This window comes from Ranitomeya imitator, chromosome 4 (genome assembly GCF_032444005.1).
Source record: "Ranitomeya imitator isolate aRanImi1 chromosome 4, aRanImi1.pri, whole genome shotgun sequence".
Classification (NCBI taxonomy): domain Eukaryota; kingdom Metazoa; phylum Chordata; class Amphibia; order Anura; family Dendrobatidae; genus Ranitomeya; species Ranitomeya imitator.
In genome coordinates, this window is record NC_091285.1 from 653,384,681 (window position 1) to 653,399,589 (window position 14,909).

Below are 14,909 nucleotides of genomic sequence, written 5' to 3' on the forward strand. Positions count from 1 at the left end.
GAAGCAAGGATTCTCCTCCACACTGGGAGGAGCTAAGACTCTGTCATTTGCATACCACGGATGAAGTCTCCTGAGAGACCAACAAAAATTGCCAATGCTGACTATATTTCAAGTCATCATGGCGGGGTATTGGGAAAAGTTTTCAATTAGCAATAATCACGCCTCGGTTATACCTCATGGGCTACGATATTGCCACTGCGCAAAGTTGGAGGAAGTTGGGCGACTAGGAATTCCCACTTCCAAGGAAGAGCTCATTTAAGTTATGGTGAGATCCATTTGACCACTGGCCCTCCCGCACTGCTTCAAGGTGTCGACAGTCTAAGGGCTCAGGGAAGACATCATTTTTGCCCATTACAGCCAGACCAGCTCACTTTCTCCTTCTGCTCCAGGCATAAACCATCAATACGTTGCTGTGGGAAGCAAGGATTCTCCTCCACACTGGGAGGAGCTAAGACTCTGTCATTTGCATACCATGGATGAAGTCTCCTGAGAGACCAACAAAAATTGCCAATGCTGACTATATTTCAAGTCATCATGGCGGGGTATTGGGAAAAGTTTTCAATTAGCAATAATCACGCCTCGGTTATACCTCATGGGCTACGATATTGCCACTGCGCAAAGTTGGAGGAAGTTGGGCGACTAGGAATTCCCGCTTGCAAGGAAGAGCTCATTTAAGTTATGGTGAGATCCATTTGACCACTGGCCCTCCCGCACTGCTTCAAGGTGTCGACAGTCTAAGGGCTCAGGGAAGACATCATTTTTGCCCATTACAGCCAGACCAGCTCACTTTCTCCTTCTGCTCCAGGCATAAACCATCAATACGTTGCTGTGGGAAGCAAGGATTCTCCTCCACACTGGGAGGAGCTAAGACTCTGTCATTTGCATACCATGGATGAAGTCTCCTGAGAGACCAACAAAAATTGCCAATGCTGACTATATTTCAAGTCATCATGGCGGGGTATTGGGAAAAGTTTTCAATTAGCAATAATCACGCCTCGGTTATACCTCATGGGCTACGATATTGCCACTGCGCAAAGTTGGAGGAAGTTGGGCGACTAGGAATTCCCGCTTCCAAGGAAGAGCTCATTTAAGTTATGGTGAGATCCATTTGACCACTGGCCCTCCCGCACTGCTTCAAGGTGTCGACAGTCTAAGGGCTCAGGGAAGACATCATTTTTGCCCATTACAGCCAGACCAGCTCACTTTCTCCTTCTGCTCCAGGCATAAACCATCAATACGTTGCTGTGAGAAGCAAGGATTCTCCTCCACACTGGGAGGAGCTAAGACTCTGTCATTTGCATACCAAGGATGAAGTCTCCTGAGAGACCAACAAAAATTGCCAATGCTGACTATATTTCAAGTCATCATGGCGGGGTATTGAGAAAAGTTTTAAATTAGCAATAATCACGCCTCGGTTATACCTCATGCGCTGCGATATTGCCACTGCGCAAAGTTGGAGGAAGTTGGGCGACTAGGAATTCCCGCTTCCAAGGAAGAGCTCATTTAAGTTATGGTGAGATCCATTTGACCACTGGCCCTCCCGCACTGCTTCAAGGTGTCGACAGTCTAAGGGCTCAGGGAAGACATCATTTTTGCCCATTACAGCCAGACCAGCTCACTTTCTCCTTCTGCTCCAGGCATAAACCATCAATACGTTGCTGTGGGAAGCAAGGATTCTCCTCCACACTGGGAGGAGCTAAGACTCTGTCATTTGCATACCATGGATGAAGTCTCCTGAGAGACCAACAAAAATTGCCAATGCTGACTATATTTCAAGTCATCATGGCGGGGTATTGGGAAAAGTTTTCAATTAGCAATAATCACGCCTCGGTTATACCTCATGGGCTACGATATTGCCACTGCACAAAGTTGGAGGAAGTTGGGCGACTAGGAATTCCCGCTTCCAAGGAAGAGCTCATTTAAGTTATGGTGAGATCCATTTGACCACTGGCCCTCCCGCACTGCTTCAAGGAGTCGACAGTCTAAGGGCTCAGGGAAGACATCATTTTTGCCCATTACAGCCAGACCAGCTCACTTTCTCCTTCTGCTCCAGGCATAAACCATCAATACGTTGCTGTGGGAAGCAAGGATTCTCCTCCACACTGGGAGGAGCTAAGACTCTGTCATTTGCATACCATGGATGAAGTCTCCTGAGAAACCAACAAAAATTGCCAATGCTGACTATTTTTCAAGTCATCATGGCGGGGTATTGGGAAAAGTTTTCAATTAGCAATAATCATGCCTCGGTTATACCTCATGGGCTACGATATTGCCACTGCGCAAAGTTGGAGGAAGTTGGGCGACTAGGAATTCCCGCTTCCAAGGAAGAGCTCATTTAAGTTATGGTGAGATCCATTTGACCACTGGCCCTCCCGCACTGCTTCAAGGTGTCGACAGTCTAAGGGCTCAGGGAAGACATCATTTTTGCCCATTACTGCCAGACCAGCTCACTTTCTCCTTCTGCTCCAGGCATAAACCATCAATACGTTGCTGTGGGAAGCACGGATTCTCCTCCACACTGGGAGGAGCTAAGACTCTGTCATTTGCATACCATGGATGAAGTCTCCTGAGAGACCAACAAAAATTGCCAATGCTGACTATATTTCAAGATATCATGGCGGGGTATTGGGAAAAGTTTTCAATTAGCAATAATCACGCCTCGGTTATACCTCATGGGCTACGATATTGCCACTGCGCAAAGTTGGAGGAAGTTGGGCGACTAGGAATTCCCGCTTCCAAGGAAGAGCTCATTTAAGTTATGGTGAGATCCATTTGACCACTGGCCCTCCCGCACTGCTTCAAGGTGTCGACAGTCTAAGGGCTCAGGGAAGACATCATTTTTGCCCATTACAGCCAGACCAGCTCACTTTCTCCTTCTGCTCCAGGCATAAACCATCAATACGTTGTGGGAAGCAAGGATTCTCCTCCACACTGGGAGGAGCTAAGACTCTGTCATTTGCATACCACGGATGAAGTCTCCTGAGAGACCAACAAAAATTGCCAATGCTGACTATATTTCAAGTCATCATGGCGGGGTATTGGGAAAAGTTTTCAATTAGCAATAATCACGCCTCGGTTATACCTCATGGGCTACGATATTGCCACTGCGCAAAGTTGGAGGAAGTTGGGCGACTAGGAATTCCCGCTTCCAAGGAAGAGCTCATTTAAGTTATGGTGAGATCCATTTGACCACTGGCCCTCCCGCACTGCTTCAAGGTGTCGACAGTCTAAGGGCTCAGGGAAGACATCATTTTTGCCCATTACAGCCAGACCAGCTCACTTTCTCCTTCTGCTCCAGGCATAAACCATCAATACGTTGCTGTGGGAAGCAAGGATTCTCCTCCACACTGGGAGGAGCTAAGACTCTGTCATTTGCATACCACGAATGAAGTCTCCTGAGAGACCAACAAAAATTGCCAATGCTGACTATATTTCAAGTCATCATGGCGGGGTATTGGGAAAAGTTTTCAATTAGCAATAATCACGCCTCGGTTATACCTCATGGACTACGATATTGCCACTGCGCAAAGTTGGAGGAAGTTGGGCGACTAGGAATTCCCGCTTCCAAGGAAGAGCTCATTTAAGTTATGGTGAGATCCATTTGACCACTGGCCCTCCCGCACTGCTTCAAGGTGTCGACAGTCTAAGGGCTCAGGGAAGACATCATTTTTGCCCATTACAGCCAGACCAGCTCACTTTCTCCTTCTGCTCCAGGCATAAACCATCAATACGTTGCTGTGGGAAGCAAGGATTCTCCTCCACACTGGGAGGAGCTAAGACTCTGTCATTTGCATACCATGGATGAAGTCTCCTGAGAGACCAACAAAAATTGCCAATGCTGACTATATTTCAAGTCATCATGGCGGGGTATTGGGAAAAGTTTTCAATTAGCAATAATCACACCTCGGTTATACCTCATGGGCTACGATATTGCCACTGCGCAAAGTTGGAGGAAGTTGGGCGACTAGGAATTCCCGCTTCCAAGGAAGAGCTCATTTAAGTTATGGTGAGATCCATTTGACCACTGGCCCTCCCGCACTGCTTCAAGGTGTCGACAGTCTAAGGGCTCAGGGAAGACATCATTTTTGCCCATTACAGCCAGACCAGCTCACTTTCTCCTTCTGCTCCAGGCATAAACCATCAATACGTTGCTGTGGGAAGCAAGGATTCTCCTCCACACTGGGAGGAGCTAAGACTCTGTCATTTGCATACCATGGATGAAGTCTCCTGAGAGACCAACAAAAATTGCCAATGCTGACTATATTTCAAGTCATCATGGCGGGGTATTGGGAAAAGTTTTCAATTAGCAATAATCACGCCTCGGTTATACCTCATGGGCTACGATATTGCCACTGCGCAAAGTTGGAGGAAGTTGGGCGACTAGGAATTCCCGCTTCCAAGGAAGAGCTCATTTAAGTTATGGTGAGATCCATTTGACCACTGGCCCTCCCGCACTGCTTCAAGGTGTCGACAGTCTAAGGGCTCAGGGAAGACATCATTTTTGCCCATTACAGCCAGACCAGCTCACTTTCTCCTTCTGCTCCAGGCATAAACCATCAATACGTTGCTGTGGGAAGCAAGGATTCTCCTCCACACTGGGAGGAGCTAAGACTCTGTCATTTGCATACCATGGATGAAGTCTCCTGAGAGACCAACAAAAATTGCCAATGCTGACTATAATTCAAGTTATCATGGCGGGGTATTGGGAAAAGTTTTCAATTAGCAATAATCACGCCTCGGTTATACCTCATGGGCTACGATATTGCCACTGCGCAAAGTTGGAGGAAGTTGGGCGACTAGGAATTCCCGCTTCCAAGGAAGAGCTCATTTAAGTTATGGTGAGATCCATTTGACCACTGGCCCTCCCGCACTGCTTCAAGGTGTCGACAGTCTAAGGGCTCAGGGAAGACATCATTTTTGCCCATTACAGCCAGACCAGCTCACTTTCTCCTTCTGCTCCAGGCATAAACCATCAATACGTTGTGGGAAGCAAGGATTCTCCTCCACACTGGGAGGAGCTAAGACTCTGTCATTTGCATACCATGGATGAAGTCTCCTGAGAGACCAACAAAAATTGCCAATGTTGACTATATTTCAAGTCATCATGGCGGGGTATTGGGAAAAGTTTTCAATTAGCAATAATCACGCCTCGGTTATACCTCATGGGCTACGATATTGCCACTGCGCAAAGTTGGAGGAAGTTGGGCGACTAGGAATTCCCGCTTCCAAGGAAGAGCTCATTTAAGTTATGGTGAGATCCATTTGACCACTGGCCCTCCCGCACTGCTTCAAGGTGTCGACAGTCTAAGGGCTCAGGGAAGACATCATTTTTGCCCATTACAGCCAGACCAGCTCACTTTCTCCTTCTGCTCCAGGCATAAACCATCAATACGTTGCTGTGGGAAGCAAGGATTCTCCTCCACACTGGGAGGAGCTAAGACTCTGTCATTTGCATACCACGGATGAAGTCTCCTGAGAGACCAACAAAAATTGCCAATGCTGACTATATCTCAAGTCATCATGGTGGGGTATTGGGAAAAGTTTTCAATTAGCAATAATCACGCCTCGGTTATACCTCATGGGCTACGATATTGCCACTGCGCAAAGTTGGAGGAAGTTGGGCGACTAGGAATTCCCGCTTCCAAGGAAGAGCTCATTTAAGTTATGGTGAGATCCATTTGACCACTGGCCCTCCCGCACTGCTTCAAGGTGTCGACAGTCTAAGGGCTCAGGGAAGACATCATTTTTGCCCATTACAGCCAGACCAGCTCACTTTCTCCTTCTGCTCCAGGCATAAACCATCAATACGTTGCTGTGGGAAGCAAGGATTCTCCTCCACACTGGGAGGAGCTAAGACTCTGTCATTTGCATACCATGGATGAAGTCTCCTGAGAGACCAACAAAAATTGCCAATGCTGACTATATTTCAAGTCATCATGGCGGGGTATTGGGAAAAGTTTTCAATTAGCAATAATCACGCCTCGGTTATACCTCATGGGCTACGATATTGCCACTGCGCAAAGTTGGAGGAAGATGGGCGACTAGGAATTCCCGCTTCCAAGGAAGAGCTCATTTAAGTTATGGTGAGATCCATTTGACCACTGGCCCTCCCGCACTGCTTCAAGGTGTCGACAGTCTAAGGGCTCAGGGAAGACATCATTTTTGCCCATTACAGCCAGACCAGCTCACTTTCTCCTTCTGCTCCAGGCATAAACCATCAATACGTTGCTTTGGGAAGCAAGGATTCTCCTCCACACTGGGAGGAGCTAAGACTCTGTCATTTGCATACCATGGATGAAGTCTCCTGAGAGACCAACAAAAATTGCCAATGCTGACTATATTTCAAGTCATCATGGCGGGGTATTGGGAAAAGTTTTCAATTAGCAATAATCACGCCTCGGTTATACCTCATGGGCTACGATATTGCCACTGCGCAAAGTTGGAGGAAGTTGGGCGACTAGGAATTCCCGCTTCCAAGGAAGAGCTCATTTAAGTTATGGTGAGATCCATTTGACCACTGGCCCTCCCGCACTGCTTCAAGGTGTCGACAGTCTAAGGGCTCAGGGAAGACATCATTTTTGCCCATTACAGCCAGACCAGCTCACTTTCTCCTTCTGCTCCAGGCATAAACCATCAATACGTTGCTGTGGGAAGCAAGGATTCTCCTCCACACTGGGAGGAGCTAAGACTCTGTCATTTGCATACCATGGATGAAGTCTCCTGAGAGACCAACAAAAATTGCCAATGCTGACTATATTTCAAGTCATCATGGCGGGGTATTGGGAAAAGTTTTCAATTAGCAATAATCACGCCTCGGTTATACCTCATGGGCTACGATATTGCCACTGCGCAAAGTTGGAGGAAGTTGGGCGACTAGGAATTCCCGCTTCCAAGGAAGAGCTCATTTAAGTTATGGTGAGATCCATTTGACCACTGGCCCTCCCGCACTGCTTCAAGGTGTCGACAGTCTAAGGGCTCAGGGAAGACATCATTTTTGCCCATTACAGCCAGACCAGCTCACTTTCTCCTTCTGCTCCAGGCATAAACCATCAATACGTTGCTGTGGGAAGCAAGGATTCTCCTCCACACTTGGGAGGAGCTAAGATTCTGTCATTGGCATACCATGGATGAAGTCTCCTGAGAGACCAACAAAAATTGCCAATGCTGACTATATTTCAAGTCATCATGGCGGGGTATTGGGAAAAGTTTTCAATTAGCAATAATCACGCCTCGGTTATACCTCATGGGCTACGATATTGCCACTGCGCAAAGTTGGAGGAAGTTGGGCGACTAGGAATTCCCGCTTCCAAGGAAGAGCTCATTTAAGTTATGGTGAGATCCATTTGACCACTGGCCCTCCCGCACTGCTTCAAGGTGTCGACAGTCTAAGGGCTCAGGGAAGACATCATTTTTGCCCATTACAGCCAGACCAGCTCACTTTCTCCTTCTGCTCCAGGCATAAACCATCAATACGTTGCTGTGGGAAGCAAAGATTCTCCTCCACACTGGGAGGAAATAAGACTCTGCATTTGCATACCATGGATGAAGTCTCCTGAGAGACCAACAAAAATTGCCAATGCTGACTATATTTCAAGTCATCATGGCGGGGTATTGGGAAAAGTTTTCAATTAGCAATAATCACGCCTCGGTTATACCTCATGGGCTACGATATTGCCACTGCGCAAAGTTGGAGGAAGTTGGGCGATTAGGAATTCCCGCTTCCAAGGAAGAGTTCATTTAAGTTATGGTGAGATCCATTTGACCACTGGCCCTCCCGCACTGCTTCAAGGTGTCGACAGTCTAAGGGCTCAGGGAAGACATCATTTTTGCCCATTACAGCCAGACCAGCTCACTTTCTCCTTCTGCTCCAGGCATAAACCATCAATACGTTGCTGTGGGAAGCAAGGATTCTCCTCCACACTGGGAGGAGCTAAGACTCTGTCATTTGCATACCATGGATGAAGTCTCCTGAGAGACCAACAAAAATTGCCAACGCTGACTAAATTTCAAGTCATCATGGCGGGGTATTGGGAAAAGTTTTCAATTAGCAATAATCACGCCTCGGTTATACCTCATGGGCTACGATATTGCCACTGCGCAAAGTTGGAGGAAGTTGGGCGACTAGGAATTCCCGCTTCCAAGGAAGAGCTCATTTAAGTTATGGTGAGATCCATTTGACCACTGGCCCTCCCGCACTGCTTCAAGGTGTCGACAGTCTAAGGGCTCAGGGAAAACATCATTTTTGCCCATTAGAGTCAGACCAGCTCACTTTCTCCTTCTGCTCCAGGCATAAACCATCAAAACGTTGCTGTGGGAAGCAAGGATTCTCCTCCACACTGGGAGGAGCTAAGACTCTGTCATTTGCATACCATGGATGAAGTCTCCTGAGAGACCAACAAAAATTGCCAATGCTGACTATATTTCAAGTCATCATGGCGGGGTATTGGGAAAAGTTTTCAATTAGCAATAATCACGCCTCGGTTATACCTCATGGGCTACGATATTGCCACTGCGCAAAGTTGGAGGAAGTTGGGCGACTAGGAATTCCCGCTTCCAAGGAAGAGCTCATTTAAGTTATGGTGAGATCCATTTGACCACTGGCCCTCCCGCACTGCTTCAAGGTGTCGACAGTCTATGGGCTCAGGGAAGACATCATTTTTGCCCATTACAGCCAGACCAGCTCACTTTCTCCTTCTGCTCCAGGCCTAAACCATCAATACGTTGCTGTGGGAAGCAAGGATTCTCCTCCACACTGGGAGGAGCTAAGACTCTGTCATTTGCATACCATGGATGAAGTCTCCTGAGAGACCAACAAAAATTGCCAATGCTGACTATATTTCAAGTCATCATGACGGGGTATTGGGAAAAGTTTTCAATTAGCAATAATCACGCCTCGGTTATACCTCATGGGCTACGATATTGCCACTGCGCAAAGTTGGAGGAAGTTGGGCGACTAGGAATTCCCGCTTCCAAGGAAGAGCTCATTTAAGTTATGGTGAGATCCATTTGACCACTGGCCCTCCCGCACTGCTTCAAGGTGTCGACAGTCTAAGGGCTCAGGGAAGACATCATTTTTGCCCATTACAGCCAGACCAGCTCACTTTCTCCTTCTGCTCCAGGCATAAACCATCAATACGTTGCTGTGGGAAGCAAGGATTCTCCTCCACACTGGGAGGAGCTAAGACTCTGTCATTTGCATACCATGGATGAAGTCTCCTGAGAGACCAACAAAAATTGCCAATGCTGACTATATTTCAAGTCATCATGGCGGGGTATTGGGAAAAGTTTTCAATTAGCAATAATCACGCCTCGGTTATACCTCATGGGCTACGATATTGCCACTGCGCAAAGTTGGAGGAAGTTGGGCGACTAGGAATTCCCGCTTCCAAGGAAGAGCTCATTTAAGTTATGGTGAGATCCATTTGACCACTGGCCCTCCCGCACTGCTTCAAGGTGTCGACAGTCTATGGGCTCAGGGAAGACATCATTTTTGCCCATTACAGCCAGACCAGCTCACTTTCTCCTTCTGCTCCAGGCCTAAACCATCAATACGTTGCTGTGGGAAGCAAGGATTCTCCTCCACACTGGGAGGAGCTAAGACTCTGTCATTTGCATACCATGGATGAAGTCTCCTGAGAGACCAACAAAAATTGCCAATGCTGACTATATTTCAAGTCATCATGACGGGGTATTGGGAAAAGTTTTCAATTAGCAATAATCACGCCTCGGTTATACCTCATGGGCTACGATATTGCCACTGCGCAAAGTTGGAGGAAGTTGGGCGACTAGGAATTCCCGCTTCCAAGGAAGAGCTCATTTAAGTTATGGTGAGATCCATTTGACCACTGGCCCTCCCGCACTGCTTCAAGGTGTCGACAGTCTAAGGGCTCAGGGAAGACATCATTTTTGCCCATTACAGCCAGACCAGCTCACTTTCTCCTTCTGCTCCAGGCATAAACCATCAATACGTTGCTGTGGGAAGCAAGGATTCTCCTCCACGCTGGGAGGAGCTAAGACTTTGTCATTTGCATACCATGGATGAAGTCTCCTGAGAGACCAACAAAAATTGCCAATGCTGACTATATTTCAAGTCATCATGGCGGGGTATTGGGAAAAGTTTTCAATTAGCAATAATCACGCCTCGGTTATACCTCATGGGCTACGATATTGCCGCTGCGCAAAGTTGGAGGAAGTTGGGCGACTAGGAATTCCCGCTTCCAAGGAAGAGCTCATTTAAGTTATGGTGAGATCCATTTGACCACTGGCCCTCCCGCACTGCTTCAAGGTGTCGACAGTCTAAGGGCTCAGGGAAGACATCATTTTTGCCCATTACAGCCAGACCAGCTCACTTTCTCCTTCCGCTCCAGGCATAAACCATCAATACGTTGCTGTGGGAAGCAAGGATTCTCCTCCACACTGGGAGGAGCTAAGACTCTGTCATTTGCATACCATGGATGAAGTCTACTGAGAGACCAACAAAAATTGCCAATGCTGACTATATTTCAAGTCATCATAGCGCGGTATTGGGAAAAGTTTTCAATTAGCAATAATCACGCCTCGGTTATACCTCATGGGCTACGATATTGCCACTGCGCAAAGTTGGAGGAAGTTGGGCGACTAGGAATTCCCGCTTCCAAGGAAGAGCTCATTTAAGTTATGGTGAGATCCATTTGACCACTGGCCCTCCCGCACTGCTTCAAGGTGTCGACAGTCTAAGGGCTCAGGGAAGACATCATTTTTGCCCATTACAGCCAGACCAGCTCACTTTCTCCTTCTGCTCCAGGCATAAACCATCAATACGTTGCTGTGGGAAGCAAGGATTCTCCTCCACACTGGGAGGAGCTAAGACTCTGTCATTTGCATACCATGGATGAAGTCTCCTGAGAGACCAACAAAAATTGCCAATGCTGACTATATTTCAAGTCATCATGGCGGGGTATTGGGAAAAGTTTTCAATTAGCAATAATCACGCCTCGGTTATACCTCATGGGCTACGATATTGCCACTGCGCAAAGTTGGAGGAAGTTGGGCGACTAGGAATTCCCGCTTCCAAGGAAGAGCTCATTTAAGTTATGGTGAGATCCATTTGACCACTGGCCCTCCCGCACTGCTTCAAGGTGTCGACAGTCTAAGGGCTCAGGGAAGACATCATTTTTGCCCATTACAGCCATACCAGCTCACTTTCTCCTTCTGCTCCAGGCATAAACCATCAATACGTTGCTGTGGGAAGCAAGGATTCTCCTCCACACTGGGAGGAGCTAAGACTCTGTCATTTGCATACCATGGATGAAGTCTCCTGAGAGACCAACAAAAATTGCCAATGCTGACTATATTTCAAGTCATTATGGCGGGGTATTGGGAAAAGTTTTCAATTAGCAATAATCACGCCTCGGTTATACCTCATGGGCTACGATATTGCCACTGCGCAAAGTTGGAGGAAGTTGGGCGACTAGGAATTCCCGCTTCCAAGGAAGAGCTCATTTAAGTTATGGTGAGATCCATTTGACCACTGGCCCTCCCGCACTGCTTCAAGGTGTCGACAGTCTAAGGGCTCAGGGAAGACATCATTTTTGCCCATTACAGCCAGACCAGCTCACTTTCTCCTTCTGCTCCAGGCATAAACCATCAATACGTTGCTGTGGGAAGCAAGGATTCTCCTCCACACTGGGAGGAGCTAAGACTCTGTCATTTGCATACCATGGATGAAGTCTCCTGAGAAACCAACAAAAATTGCCAATGCTGACTATATTTCAAGTCATCATGGCGGGGTATTGGGAAAAGTTTTCAATTAGCAATAATCATGCCTCAGTTATACCTCATGGGCTACGATATTGCCACTGCGCAAAGTTGGAGGAAGTTGGGCGACTAGGAATTCCCGCTTCCAAGGAAGAGCTCATTTAAGTTATGGTGAGATCCATTTGACCACTGGCCCTCCCGCACTGCTTCAAGGTGTCGACAGTCTAAGGGCTCAGGGAAGACATCATTTTTGCCCATTACAGCCAGACCAGCTCACTTTCTCCTTCTGCTCCAGGCATAAACCATCAATACGTTGCTGTGGGAAGCAAGGATTCTCCTCCACACTGGGAGGAGCTAAGACTCTGTCATTTGCATACCATGGATGAAGTCTCCTGAGAGACCAACAAAAATTGCCAATGCTGACTATATTTCAAGTCATCATGGCGGGGTATTGAGAAAAGTTTTCAATTAGCAATAATCACGCCTCGGTTATACCTCATGGGCTACGATATTGCCACTGCGCAAAGTTGGAGGAAGTTAGGCGACTAGGAATTCCCGCTTTCAAGGAAGAGCTCATTTAAGTTATGGTGAGATCCATTTGACCACTGGCCCTCCCGCACTGCTTCAAGGTGTCGACAGTCTAAGGGCTCAGGGAAGACATCATTTTTGCCCATTACAGCCAGACCAGCTCACTTTCTCCTTCTGCTCCAGGCATAAACCATCAATACGTTGCTGTGGGAAGCAAGGATTCTCCTCCACACTGGGAGGAGCTAAGACTCTGTCATTTGCATACCATGGATGAAGTCTCCTGAGAGACCGACAAAAATTGCCAATGCTGACTATATTTCAAGTCTTCATGGCGGGGTATTGGGAAAAGTTTTCAATTAGCAATAATCACGCCTCGGTTATACCTCATGGGCTACGATATTGCCACTGCGCAAAGTTGGAGGAAGTTGGGCGACTAGGAATTCCCGCTTCCAAGGAAGAGCTCATTTAAGTTATGGTGAGATCCATTTGACCACTGGCCCTCCCGCACTGCTTCAAGGTGTCGACAGTCTAAGGGCTCAGGGAAGACATCATTTTTGCCCATTACAGCCAGACCAGCTCACTTTCTCCTTCTGCTCCAAGTATAAACCATCAATACGTTGCTGTGGGAAGCAAGGATTCTCCTCCACACTGGGAGGAGCTAAGACTCTGTCATTTGCATACCATGGATGAAGTCTCATAAATGACCGACAAAAATTGCCAATGCTGACTATATTTCAAGTCATCATGGCGGGGTATTGGGAAAAGTTTTCAATTAGCAATAATCACGCCTCGGTTATACCTCATGGGCTACGATATTGCCACTGCGCAAAGTTGGAGGAAGTTGGGCGACTAGGAATTCCCGCTTCCAAGGAAGAGCTCATTTAAGTTATGGTGAGATCCATTTGACCACTGGCCCTCCCGCACTGCTTCAAGGTGTCGACAGTCTAAGGGCTCAGGGAAGACATCATTTTTGCCCATTACAGCCAGACCAGCTCACTTTCTCCTTCTGCTCCAGGCATAAACCATCAATACGTTGCTGTGGGAAGCAAGGATTCTCCTCCACACTGGGAGGAGCTAAGACTCTGTCATTTGCATACCATGGATGAAGTCTCCTGAGAGACCGACAAAAATTGCCAATGCTGACTATATTTCAAGTCATCATGGCGGGGTATTGGGAAAAGTTTTCAATTAGCAATAATCACGCCTCGGTTATACCTCATGGGCTACGATATTGCCACTGCGCAAAGTTGGAGGAAGTTGGGCGACTAGGAATTCCCGCTTCCAAGGAAGAGCTCATTTAAGTTATGGTGAGATCCATTTGACCACTGGCCCTCCCGCACTGCTTCAAGGTGTCGACAGTCTAAGGGCTCAGGGAAGACATCATTTTTGCCCATTACAGCCAGACCAGCTCACTTTCTCCTTCTGCTCCAGGAATAAACCATCAATACGATGCTGTGGAAAGCAAGGATTCTCCTCCACACTGGGAGGAGCTAAGACTCTGTCATTTGCATACCATGGATGAAGTCTCCTGAGAGACCAACAAAAATTGCCAATGCTGACTATATTTCAAGTCATCATGGCGGGGTATTGGGAAAAGTTTTCAATTAGCAATAATCATGCCTCAGTTATACCTCATGGGCTACGATATTGCCACTGCGCAAAGTTGGAGGAAGTTGGGCGACTAGGAATTCCCGCTTCCAAGGAAGAGCTCATTTAAGTTATGGTGAGATCCATTTGACCACTGGCCCTCCCGCACTGCTTCAAGGTGTCGACAGTCTAAGGGCTCAGGGAAGACATCATTTTTGCCCATTACAGCCAGACCAGCTCACTTTCTCCTTCTGCTCCAGGCATAAACCATCAATACGTTGCTGTGGGAAGCAAGGATTCTCCTCCACACTGGGAGGAGCTAAGACTCTGTCATTTGCATACCATGGATGAAGTCTCCTGAAAGACCAACAAAAATTGCCAATGCTGACTATATTTCAAGTCATCATGGCGGGGTATTGGGAAAAGTTTTCAATTAGCAATAATCACGCCTCGGTTATACCTCATGGGCTACGATATTGCCACTGCGCAAAGTTGGAGGAAGTTGGGCGACTAGGAATTCCCGCTTTCAAGGAAGAGCTCATTTAAGTTATGGTGAGATCCATTTGACCACTGGCCCTCCCGCACTGCTTCAAGGTGTCGACAGTCTAAGGGCTCAGGGAAGACATCATTTTTGCCCATTACAGCCAGACCAGCTCACTTTCTCCTTCTGCTCCAGGCATAAACCATCAATACGTTGCTGTGGGAAGCAAGGATTCTCCTCCACACTGGGAGGAGCTAAGACTCTGTCATTTGCATACCATGGATGAAGTCTCCTGAGAGACCGACAAAAATTGCCAATGCTGACTATATTTCAAGTCATCATGGCGGGGTATTGGGAAAAGTTTTCAATTAGCAATAATCACGCCTCGGTTATACCTCATGGGCTACGATATTGCCACTGCGCAAAGTTGGAGGAAGTTGGGCGACTAGGAATTCCCGCTTCCAAGGAAGAGCTCATTTAAGTTATGGTGAGATCCATTTGACCACTGGCCCTCCCGCACTGCTTCAAGGTGTCGACAGTCTAAGGGCTCAGGGAAGACATCATTTTTGCCCATTAC

General features: G+C 47.4%; 36 non-coding genes across 36 annotated transcripts; all 36 read right to left on the reverse strand.

Annotated features, from left to right (window-relative positions):
• Nucleotides 1–66: 66 nt before the first annotated feature.
• On the reverse strand, nt 67–207 carry LOC138677937 (U4 spliceosomal RNA). The gene has a single exon (XR_011321325.1). It is a non-coding gene; the product is annotated as a U4 spliceosomal RNA (small nuclear RNA).
• Nucleotides 208–482: 275 nt separating this feature from the next.
• Nucleotides 483–623, reverse strand: LOC138677938 (U4 spliceosomal RNA). Its single transcript, XR_011321326.1, has one exon. It is a non-coding gene; the product is annotated as a U4 spliceosomal RNA (small nuclear RNA).
• Nucleotides 624–898: 275 nt separating this feature from the next.
• LOC138677939 (U4 spliceosomal RNA) lies at nt 899–1,039 on the reverse strand. The gene has a single exon (XR_011321327.1). It is a non-coding gene; the product is annotated as a U4 spliceosomal RNA (small nuclear RNA).
• A 275-nt stretch (nt 1,040–1,314) lies between these two features.
• On the reverse strand, nt 1,315–1,455 carry LOC138677712 (U4 spliceosomal RNA). The gene has a single exon (XR_011321110.1). It is a non-coding gene; the product is annotated as a U4 spliceosomal RNA (small nuclear RNA).
• A 275-nt stretch (nt 1,456–1,730) lies between these two features.
• Nucleotides 1,731–1,871, reverse strand: LOC138678150 (U4 spliceosomal RNA). The gene has a single exon (XR_011321524.1). It is a non-coding gene; the product is annotated as a U4 spliceosomal RNA (small nuclear RNA).
• Nucleotides 1,872–2,146: 275 nt separating this feature from the next.
• Nucleotides 2,147–2,287, reverse strand: LOC138678205 (U4 spliceosomal RNA). Its single transcript, XR_011321576.1, has one exon. It is a non-coding gene; the product is annotated as a U4 spliceosomal RNA (small nuclear RNA).
• Nucleotides 2,288–2,562: 275 nt separating this feature from the next.
• LOC138677648 (U4 spliceosomal RNA) lies at nt 2,563–2,703 on the reverse strand. The gene has a single exon (XR_011321051.1). It is a non-coding gene; the product is annotated as a U4 spliceosomal RNA (small nuclear RNA).
• A 272-nt stretch (nt 2,704–2,975) lies between these two features.
• Nucleotides 2,976–3,116, reverse strand: LOC138677940 (U4 spliceosomal RNA). Its single transcript, XR_011321328.1, has one exon. It is a non-coding gene; the product is annotated as a U4 spliceosomal RNA (small nuclear RNA).
• Nucleotides 3,117–3,391: 275 nt separating this feature from the next.
• LOC138677504 (U4 spliceosomal RNA) lies at nt 3,392–3,532 on the reverse strand. The gene has a single exon (XR_011320911.1). It is a non-coding gene; the product is annotated as a U4 spliceosomal RNA (small nuclear RNA).
• A 275-nt stretch (nt 3,533–3,807) lies between these two features.
• Nucleotides 3,808–3,948, reverse strand: LOC138677491 (U4 spliceosomal RNA). Its single transcript, XR_011320898.1, has one exon. It is a non-coding gene; the product is annotated as a U4 spliceosomal RNA (small nuclear RNA).
• Nucleotides 3,949–4,223: 275 nt separating this feature from the next.
• LOC138677941 (U4 spliceosomal RNA) lies at nt 4,224–4,364 on the reverse strand. The gene has a single exon (XR_011321329.1). It is a non-coding gene; the product is annotated as a U4 spliceosomal RNA (small nuclear RNA).
• Nucleotides 4,365–4,639: 275 nt separating this feature from the next.
• LOC138677554 (U4 spliceosomal RNA) lies at nt 4,640–4,780 on the reverse strand. Its single transcript, XR_011320960.1, has one exon. It is a non-coding gene; the product is annotated as a U4 spliceosomal RNA (small nuclear RNA).
• Nucleotides 4,781–5,052: 272 nt separating this feature from the next.
• Nucleotides 5,053–5,193, reverse strand: LOC138678175 (U4 spliceosomal RNA). The gene has a single exon (XR_011321547.1). It is a non-coding gene; the product is annotated as a U4 spliceosomal RNA (small nuclear RNA).
• Nucleotides 5,194–5,468: 275 nt separating this feature from the next.
• On the reverse strand, nt 5,469–5,609 carry LOC138677596 (U4 spliceosomal RNA). The gene has a single exon (XR_011321001.1). It is a non-coding gene; the product is annotated as a U4 spliceosomal RNA (small nuclear RNA).
• A 275-nt stretch (nt 5,610–5,884) lies between these two features.
• On the reverse strand, nt 5,885–6,025 carry LOC138677942 (U4 spliceosomal RNA). The gene has a single exon (XR_011321330.1). It is a non-coding gene; the product is annotated as a U4 spliceosomal RNA (small nuclear RNA).
• A 275-nt stretch (nt 6,026–6,300) lies between these two features.
• LOC138677944 (U4 spliceosomal RNA) lies at nt 6,301–6,441 on the reverse strand. The gene has a single exon (XR_011321331.1). It is a non-coding gene; the product is annotated as a U4 spliceosomal RNA (small nuclear RNA).
• A 275-nt stretch (nt 6,442–6,716) lies between these two features.
• On the reverse strand, nt 6,717–6,857 carry LOC138677945 (U4 spliceosomal RNA). Its single transcript, XR_011321332.1, has one exon. It is a non-coding gene; the product is annotated as a U4 spliceosomal RNA (small nuclear RNA).
• A 276-nt stretch (nt 6,858–7,133) lies between these two features.
• On the reverse strand, nt 7,134–7,274 carry LOC138677946 (U4 spliceosomal RNA). The gene has a single exon (XR_011321333.1). It is a non-coding gene; the product is annotated as a U4 spliceosomal RNA (small nuclear RNA).
• Nucleotides 7,275–7,548: 274 nt separating this feature from the next.
• On the reverse strand, nt 7,549–7,689 carry LOC138677947 (U4 spliceosomal RNA). The gene has a single exon (XR_011321334.1). It is a non-coding gene; the product is annotated as a U4 spliceosomal RNA (small nuclear RNA).
• Nucleotides 7,690–7,964: 275 nt separating this feature from the next.
• On the reverse strand, nt 7,965–8,105 carry LOC138678221 (U4 spliceosomal RNA). Its single transcript, XR_011321592.1, has one exon. It is a non-coding gene; the product is annotated as a U4 spliceosomal RNA (small nuclear RNA).
• A 275-nt stretch (nt 8,106–8,380) lies between these two features.
• Nucleotides 8,381–8,521, reverse strand: LOC138677948 (U4 spliceosomal RNA). The gene has a single exon (XR_011321335.1). It is a non-coding gene; the product is annotated as a U4 spliceosomal RNA (small nuclear RNA).
• Nucleotides 8,522–8,796: 275 nt separating this feature from the next.
• LOC138678224 (U4 spliceosomal RNA) lies at nt 8,797–8,937 on the reverse strand. Its single transcript, XR_011321595.1, has one exon. It is a non-coding gene; the product is annotated as a U4 spliceosomal RNA (small nuclear RNA).
• Nucleotides 8,938–9,212: 275 nt separating this feature from the next.
• Nucleotides 9,213–9,353, reverse strand: LOC138677949 (U4 spliceosomal RNA). The gene has a single exon (XR_011321336.1). It is a non-coding gene; the product is annotated as a U4 spliceosomal RNA (small nuclear RNA).
• Nucleotides 9,354–9,628: 275 nt separating this feature from the next.
• Nucleotides 9,629–9,769, reverse strand: LOC138678226 (U4 spliceosomal RNA). Its single transcript, XR_011321596.1, has one exon. It is a non-coding gene; the product is annotated as a U4 spliceosomal RNA (small nuclear RNA).
• A 275-nt stretch (nt 9,770–10,044) lies between these two features.
• LOC138678197 (U4 spliceosomal RNA) lies at nt 10,045–10,185 on the reverse strand. The gene has a single exon (XR_011321568.1). It is a non-coding gene; the product is annotated as a U4 spliceosomal RNA (small nuclear RNA).
• A 275-nt stretch (nt 10,186–10,460) lies between these two features.
• Nucleotides 10,461–10,601, reverse strand: LOC138677670 (U4 spliceosomal RNA). Its single transcript, XR_011321071.1, has one exon. It is a non-coding gene; the product is annotated as a U4 spliceosomal RNA (small nuclear RNA).
• Nucleotides 10,602–10,876: 275 nt separating this feature from the next.
• On the reverse strand, nt 10,877–11,017 carry LOC138677950 (U4 spliceosomal RNA). The gene has a single exon (XR_011321337.1). It is a non-coding gene; the product is annotated as a U4 spliceosomal RNA (small nuclear RNA).
• A 275-nt stretch (nt 11,018–11,292) lies between these two features.
• On the reverse strand, nt 11,293–11,433 carry LOC138677533 (U4 spliceosomal RNA). Its single transcript, XR_011320940.1, has one exon. It is a non-coding gene; the product is annotated as a U4 spliceosomal RNA (small nuclear RNA).
• A 275-nt stretch (nt 11,434–11,708) lies between these two features.
• On the reverse strand, nt 11,709–11,849 carry LOC138677600 (U4 spliceosomal RNA). Its single transcript, XR_011321005.1, has one exon. It is a non-coding gene; the product is annotated as a U4 spliceosomal RNA (small nuclear RNA).
• A 275-nt stretch (nt 11,850–12,124) lies between these two features.
• Nucleotides 12,125–12,265, reverse strand: LOC138678191 (U4 spliceosomal RNA). The gene has a single exon (XR_011321562.1). It is a non-coding gene; the product is annotated as a U4 spliceosomal RNA (small nuclear RNA).
• Nucleotides 12,266–12,540: 275 nt separating this feature from the next.
• LOC138677521 (U4 spliceosomal RNA) lies at nt 12,541–12,681 on the reverse strand. The gene has a single exon (XR_011320928.1). It is a non-coding gene; the product is annotated as a U4 spliceosomal RNA (small nuclear RNA).
• A 277-nt stretch (nt 12,682–12,958) lies between these two features.
• On the reverse strand, nt 12,959–13,097 carry LOC138677584 (U4 spliceosomal RNA). The gene has a single exon (XR_011320990.1). It is a non-coding gene; the product is annotated as a U4 spliceosomal RNA (small nuclear RNA).
• Nucleotides 13,098–13,372: 275 nt separating this feature from the next.
• LOC138677769 (U4 spliceosomal RNA) lies at nt 13,373–13,513 on the reverse strand. The gene has a single exon (XR_011321164.1). It is a non-coding gene; the product is annotated as a U4 spliceosomal RNA (small nuclear RNA).
• Nucleotides 13,514–13,788: 275 nt separating this feature from the next.
• On the reverse strand, nt 13,789–13,929 carry LOC138678228 (U4 spliceosomal RNA). Its single transcript, XR_011321598.1, has one exon. It is a non-coding gene; the product is annotated as a U4 spliceosomal RNA (small nuclear RNA).
• A 275-nt stretch (nt 13,930–14,204) lies between these two features.
• Nucleotides 14,205–14,345, reverse strand: LOC138678212 (U4 spliceosomal RNA). Its single transcript, XR_011321583.1, has one exon. It is a non-coding gene; the product is annotated as a U4 spliceosomal RNA (small nuclear RNA).
• Nucleotides 14,346–14,620: 275 nt separating this feature from the next.
• On the reverse strand, nt 14,621–14,761 carry LOC138677770 (U4 spliceosomal RNA). The gene has a single exon (XR_011321165.1). It is a non-coding gene; the product is annotated as a U4 spliceosomal RNA (small nuclear RNA).
• Between the last annotated feature and the right edge of the window lie 148 nt (nt 14,762–14,909).